The 7,500-nt window shown below is 37.0% G+C and overlaps 1 protein-coding gene and 1 long non-coding RNA gene across 2 annotated transcripts in view; both read left to right on the forward strand.

The window, feature by feature from the left end:
* LOC138003125 (uncharacterized) overlaps window positions 1-7,500 on the forward strand; it is a 315,129-nt gene that overhangs the window by 35,078 nt on the left and 272,551 nt on the right. The gene's annotated exons all lie outside the window — the stretch shown is intronic.
* The window catches only part of LOC138004427 (uncharacterized), a 137,591-nt gene that overhangs the window by 1,006 nt on the left and 129,085 nt on the right, over window positions 1-7,500 (forward strand). The window lies entirely within an intron of this gene.

Below are 7,500 nucleotides of genomic sequence, written 5' to 3' on the forward strand. Positions count from 1 at the left end.
TACGTCATAGAAAGTGCGGCGTGGCGTACGGGGTTTTATTCACGAGTTGTTTGTGACTACAACCCCGAACAAAGCACTTTCTATGTCGTGAGCTGTTTATTACACATAAGACGAGAATTTTCCTTGAAATAGTTTTCTGAACGCAAATTAGAAACAAAAATTCACTAACAATAGAACCAAATGCAAATTTAATTTCAACGTACGACATGCACGAGAAGAAGAAGGAAAATTGTCGTTCGATTGGCTTGGAAAGTCCTTTACACTATCTTTGATTGGTTATACTTCCACACGTGAAAGAGCTGTACGCCATTCTGATTGGCTGTAGAGGCTTTTTTTTACATGTGAAAATAAAGCGTATAGATTTAAGTACAAATGATCTTTATGGAATAATTAAATTCTCATTTTATGTGTAACAAACAGTTTAACATGTTAGCCATGAATCATCTTTAAGTTACCTTTTAGTTTCAAATATTAAAAGCTACGAAATCATCATGATGTTAAATTGACAGCAATTATTGAAAAAAACTTTAGTCTTTTTATTAACACGCAGAGCTGGCCGCTAAAACTAATTTGTTTTTCCGTGTTTATTCATCTTTCGATGGTGCCTTATCGCGACATTCGCTGGCGTAAAGTTGCATTTTTCATCTCGTTACTACATTGTGTCTGGGATGTGTTCGATTTATCTTTAGTTACTAATAGTTGTGATTATCTGTGGAAGCCTTTAAAGTACATAAGCTTGTAGCGGATATGCGGCATGAGAGATGCGAGTTAGAAAACTCTTGACGCAAGAGAGAAAATGAGTGATAAGGATTAGAAAATGCGAGATGAAAAATGCGAAATGCGAGGTAGAAAATGTGTGATAAAATATGAAAGATCCTAGTTAGAAAGTGCAAGATAAAAAATGCGGGATGCAAGGTAGAAAATATTAAATAAAAAAGGCTGTCCAAAACAGGGAACGGGAATCGAGGGAGATCAACTGAGAGTTTGTGTCGCGGCATTGTGGACGATGAGTCGGTGATTCTACAAAGTCGGACACTACTTACAGTCAGTCACTCTTGGCTTTGCATTATGCGCTAATTTATCTCCATCTCTCTTGTTGTATTGTATGGTTTTCTACATACATATCTAACCTAAATAGGATGTATCTTGTTCAAAAGGGTGATGTTAGGACAAACTTGAAGACTGATTTTCAAAGCTTCTAGCAAACTACTCTTTTACCATTTAAACGCTCTTTACATTTTTTTGTGGTCTTAGTGCTCTTCAAGTTGGATCTTTGATGTATAACTCTTACAATAGATAGTTGCCACGGTCATTTAAAAACACGTTTACAACGTGGTGATGTGCGGCAAAAAATCCAGCGCTAAAGCAAATGACTCCGGCGATCCTCGTAAGAAATATAGAGTTTCACTTAAGGTATTTGTATTACTTGGATTATACAAAATGATTCAGATCTCATTCAAAGGTACTATCCGGATGAGGACATACAAACATACAAGTTGCATATTAGTTAGGAATAGGCAAAACCCACAAGCTACCAAAGAAATTCAAGGTTATTAGTGCTTACAAAATAGTCGACCAATTAGAGCTCACTTAAAGACAAAAGTCATATTACTTCTAAGCATTTAACCAGTTAAGAACGTTGGCCAGTTCACGATTGGCAGTATCTTCTTATTAAATCAAATACATGATAAGTATTAAGGACTGTACCACGTGTTGATTTTCAGTTGTATTTTTGGTGCAATGCGTCGGAAGATTCATATGGTTGCACCTCTGTCGAAAGAACGCTCCTTGAGAAAAAGACCAAATTAAAAGAGGAAGCTATATGGAACATTTTTCTTCTGTGAGGTCTTGGGAAGGCAAGACAGAATTTTTGGTGTGCGAAACGGGATAAGACCCAGTGAACAATTCAAAATGCTTTAAAATCATGCCAATCAAATAATTGTTTAGTTAAATAATATTGATTGAAACAGGTCTTCTTACAATCAAGTATAAGTAAAAAAAATTGAAAGAATGCATTTAGGGTCAAGAATATTTTTTTAAAATTGAGGGAGGGAAGTCTTTAAAATAGGGATTCTCTAAAACGGGGAAATTCCAAAATGGGGAATCTCTAAGACTGGTGATCCTTAACAGGAAGAATTATTAAAGATCTGGGCCCAGTTGTTCGAAGGGTCGATAGCGCTACCCACTGGATAACTTAAGGTTATTAGTATTGCGTTGCGCATCCCTACTGCGCACGATTTTCGCGTCATTAGCGCGCGCACATGAGCACGTGCCCATACAAAACGTAAGAGATTTCGCTCAAATTAAACCCGATAGCGAAATAAATGCTCATATTCTCTCAAACGAGCACGATGACCCCCGATTTTTTTTCAGGTATTTGCGAAGAACAGTCTAATAAAGAACATATTTGAAGAAGAAAAAAAGTTTGATAATAGAACATGAATTTTTTTTGGAAAACAGTTCCGCAATGGGTGTATTTTACCCAAGGCGAGGACTTCAAGCTAACCACGGAACTGTCCCAAAAAGTGCACTATTTCCACAACCAGGAAATCAAAGTCGGCGAAAATGAAGCATTACTGCTTATGTAAATAAAAGAAGCTTTATTTTCAAAATAACATTTTGTGTCTTTGAAGTAACCAAGACTTAATTCTGTATGAAGGTGATTCGAATTTTTAACGCGAAAACAGTAAAAATACTCCATTTTAGGAGCCTGCTGACGCGTAAACAAGCACAGTGACCCCATTTTTTTATTGAATTTTTTTTATGTTCATATCATGAATGTTAATTATGCCAAGTTTCCAAAAAAGTTTGATAGTAGATTAATTTCCATGGAATTTCACTTGGTTTGCTAGTGTTTATCTGCTGGATAGTGATTTATCGGATGGATAACGCAATCCACCTTTTGAACAACCGAGGCCTGATCTACAGCAAATCCTTCACAATATTTGCTCTCTTAACAAGAGTTTCTGTAAGGTTCTGAACTGCACAGTACTTTTTCAGCGGGCTCTTTTGCTTGGTAGAATGTAAAAAAAAAAGGCTTTAAACGCCATTGTCTTGAACGACAATTTGCCTTCTAGCGGAGACTGTAAGAAATTACAAAACTTAGCAAGTTCTTTTTGCATTTACTGCCATCAGGTAAAGGAAACTTGATTTCATCCCAAATAACAAAGCTGAAGAATTTCACAGTTTTCAAAGCGTATCCCGACAAGTGAAGCTTTGGTGTAAAGCTCGCCATTCTTTTTTCTGGCTTCAGCATAAAATCTCTTCAGTACATACGCATTCGCTAAATTGTCCTTCGCGTCGATGACACGCGTCTACCTTTCTTTCCTTGAGATACTTTCGAAATACGTTGAAATTTTGTTCCTTTTTTCGTATTCTCACTGTTCTTTCGATCAACCAAAGATGTCGAATCATTCTCTGACAGCTCGGGGAACCAATCTGCCATTTTCTTATAAGAGCGTGATTTCAATTGCGCATGAGCAGAATATTATTTGCAGCAAAACACCTATTTGTTGGCAGTTATTTGCTGGTCACGTGGTGGGCTCTCGGCCAATGAAAAGGAAGGAAAAATACATCGAATGATAAACATAATTAATCCATAAATAGATTAGTATGTTTTCCCTTCTTGTTTTAAATATACTAAATTTCAAGGGTTGGTAAATAAACTGGCTGTTCACAAGAGTGAATTAGATATCTAATTCCTTCTTGCCACTAAGCCACTGGAACCTATAATTTACAAAATTAATTTTAGCACTCTGTCCTTTGGATTACACGTCTGCCCTCAGGAACTTTTAAACAGTTTTACATCTTAACCAAGAGTCATCTTACCCTTTAGTTTCAAATAAAGTTCCGAAACATTAAAGTGACAGCAATTATTGAAAAACTTAAGTTTTAATATTATTCAACACGAGCAGCTGGCTGCTAGAAGAAGTTAGTTTGTCTTTCCTTGATGTTTAATCTCGCGAGCTTTATCGCGACATTCGTTGGTGTAAAATTGCATTTTCATCTCGTTACTGCATTTTGTCTGGGTTTAGTCCGATTTCATTTTTAGTTAGTCACGATTATATATGAAGGCCTGCAAATACGGAAGCTTGCTGGGGAAGTAAGAGTTAGAAAATGGGGGATAAAGAAAATGAGAGAGGCGAGTTAGGAAATGCGAGATGCAAGATATGGAAAATCCGGGATTTAAAAAAGTGCTAGATGCCAGGTAGAAAATGCTAAATAGAAACGGCTCTCCATAATAGGTAATGGAGGATCGAGGGAGGGAAGTCTTTAGAACAGGTAATCTCTAAAATGGGGAAATTCCAAAATGGGGATTCTCTAAGACGGGTGATCCTTAAAGGCTGGTTTTCACTAGCGACGGAGTCGGAATAGTAGTCGGAGTCTTAAGAGCGCTTATGACCAAGTGAAAATCAAAGATCGGAGTCGTAAGCGGAGTCATAAGCTCGACGGAATCGGAGCCGGAAGAATCAGAACGTTTCCAATTTCTTCCAACTCAGCTTATGGCTCGTTGGCTTATGATCCAGTGAAAACTAGATTGTCAGAGTCGGAAGCAGAAGCGGAAGAACCAACCAATCACAATGCTTGGAATCGAAGATTGTGATTGGTTTATTCTTCCGCTTTTGCTGCCGACTCCGGCGATGCAGTTTTCACTGGATTATTAGCAACGGAGTCATGAGCAGAATCGGTGTTCTGCTTCCGACTCCGACAGTTTGATTTTCACTAGATCGTATCGCTCTGCGCTTCTGAATACGACTCCGACTCCATGGCTAGAGAAAACCAGCCTTAAAAGGAAGAATTATTAAAGATCTGACTTACTACAAATCCTTTACAATCAAGAGTTTCTGGAAGGTCCTGAACTGCACAATACCTTTTCAGCGGGCTTTTCTTTTGGTTGGTAGAATGCGAAAAAAAATAAATGAACTTACATTAAAGGCCATCATCTTGAACGACAATTTTCCTCCTAGCGGAAACTGCGACAAATTGCCAAACATAGCTAGTTCTTTTTTGCATTTACTGGCAAAAGGTAAAGGAAACTTAAGTTCATCCCTGTTGCTTGAACTTGATCTGGCTATCTGGCTTCAGGGTCAATATATTTTCAGTGTTTTTTTTCTCCATCTCCAACAGTCTTTGGGAGAAATTGACTTTATATTTGTTCTTCATTATTATCGTTATCCACTGGACATCGCAGGCAAACATGATTATTCAATAGATAGATTAGTTTGTTTTCCCTTCTTGTTGTAAATATACTAAATTACTACAAATACTAAATTTCAAGGGTTAGTAAAGTAACCTATTCACCAAGCTACTAGAATCTATAATTAAAAATTACTTCTACGGCTCAGTCCTTGGGATTAAACTTCTGCAGCGAGGAACTATTTAACAGTTTTACATGTTAACCATGAGTCACATTCCCTTTAGTGTCAAATAAAGTTACCAAATATGAAATTGCCAGCAATTATTGAAAAAAACTTTAGTCGTAATATTCATTAGCACGCACAGCTGGTCGCTAAACGAAGCTAATTTGTCAGTTCCTGTCAAGTTTCATCTTGCGATGGAGCTTTATTGCGACATTAATTGGTGTAAAGTTGTATTTTCCATCTCGTTACTACATGTACGTTGTGTCTGGGAAGTGTTCGTTTTCATGTTTACTTAGTCATGACTATTTATAAGCTTGTAGGAGACATACGGCATGAGAGATGCGAGTTAAAAATCGCGTGACTCGAGATAAAAATGCGTGATGCGAGTTGGAAAATGTGTGATAAAATATGAAAGATCCTTGTTGGAAAATGCAAGACAAAAAATGCGGGATAGAAGATAGAAAATCATGTTAAATAAAGACGGTTGTCCAAAACAGGGAACGCGAAATTGAGAAGAAGGGAAACTGACAATGGAGAATCTCTAAAACGAGGAATCTCTAAAAGGAAATATCATCAGAGTCTGATCAACTACAGATTCTTTACAGGCAATATTGACTTCCTTAACAAGAGTTTCCGTAAGGTTCTGGACCGTACTGTGCAGCTCATTCACAATACCTTTCAAACGGACTTTTCTTTTTGTTTCTAAAATATGACAAAACCGTTTTTAAATTCCCTTGACCCCTCACATCTTGAACAACTATTTCTTCTAGTAAGTTTTTTTTTTTTGCCCTTACTGGCAAACGCCAAACGAAACTTGAATTATCCATGTTGGCTTTACATCTGGCTGCCGGCAATATATCTTCATTGGTTTTCCCTCCATCTGGAGCAATCTTTGGGAGAATTGGTTTCAGTTTCAGTTGCTTTTCATATTTTTCGTTATCCACTTTACATCTGTTTCTTAATGGTTTCTTTTTTGTTGCTACAGTCATATGCCAAAAACTGTATTACACAAGTTGCAATAAAGAATTGACCTCAAAACTAACTTAAGACATTTAGGAGGCATCTGGGGACTATATATTGTCATCAATATTTAATCAATATTGAACACTAGTGCTTCCAGTTAATGTTTTATCAAAATTCTTTGAAGGAGCTGTGAACAATCGTGTTTTGAAATATTTGGAAGCTACCAAAATATTGTTTAGTAGGCAATCGGTTTCCTTGAGGGTTCCTCCACATCTCATGCAATAAGCGAAAACACTTAGTCCAAATAAATTATGCGGGATCGCAACAGGGAACGCTCGATGATAGTCGATCCGTTATACTTCGTTATCTATATTGATGATTTTTCTCGGGGAATTGCTTCAATAAAAGGTTTTTTTTTTCTTTTCTGACGACCGCAATTTCTTCTTTAAGCATTGTGATCCAAGCGCCTTAATTGAAGAATTGAATGAACATTGAACTTGAAACTTTCTCGCGCTAGTTTAGGTCTCTTAATATTGAGAAAACCAAACTCATAGTTTTCAGACCTATGCCGAGTGATTTAGATCGTGTGATTGAACAAGTTTAGAGTACAAAATTTCTAGGTGTTGTTGTTGATCAGGTTATTAATTTGAAGATTCATGTAGACTTTCAGGCATAGTTTGATGTTATTCTGGTTTGAAGAAACTTGAATGTAGCTCAGAAAGTTACAAATGATTCAAAGAGCCAACTTTTTGACACTCATGTGTAGTATCTTCATCAGGGGCAATTCAACATTATCGCAAAGGATACAAATACGTGTCACATAAACCAGTTTCTAAAGGCGAGAATCTCGAAATTAGAAATCTGGCAACATTTACTTTGCATTTACGCGCGTACATCACATCAAAGTGCCGGATGTGTCGCGGCATCTTGGACGATGAATCGGGTGATTCTACAAAGTCAGACACTACTTACAGTCAAAGTCCTTGGCTTTGCAGTATGCGCTAATTGATTTCTCTTGTTGTATTGTATGGTTCTCTACATACATATCTAACCTACATCGGACCGTGAAGTCCAAAACTTACACTCAAAGTAAACAACCTTTGGTTAAAAATCAAAGCTTAATTTTTTTAACCAATCAAGTGTTAGCAGTCGCACTTTCAAAATCTGAAGAAAAAAA

This window comes from Montipora foliosa, chromosome 5, assembly GCF_036669935.1.
Source record: "Montipora foliosa isolate CH-2021 chromosome 5, ASM3666993v2, whole genome shotgun sequence".
Taxonomy (NCBI): Eukaryota; Metazoa; Cnidaria; class Anthozoa; order Scleractinia; family Acroporidae; genus Montipora; species Montipora foliosa.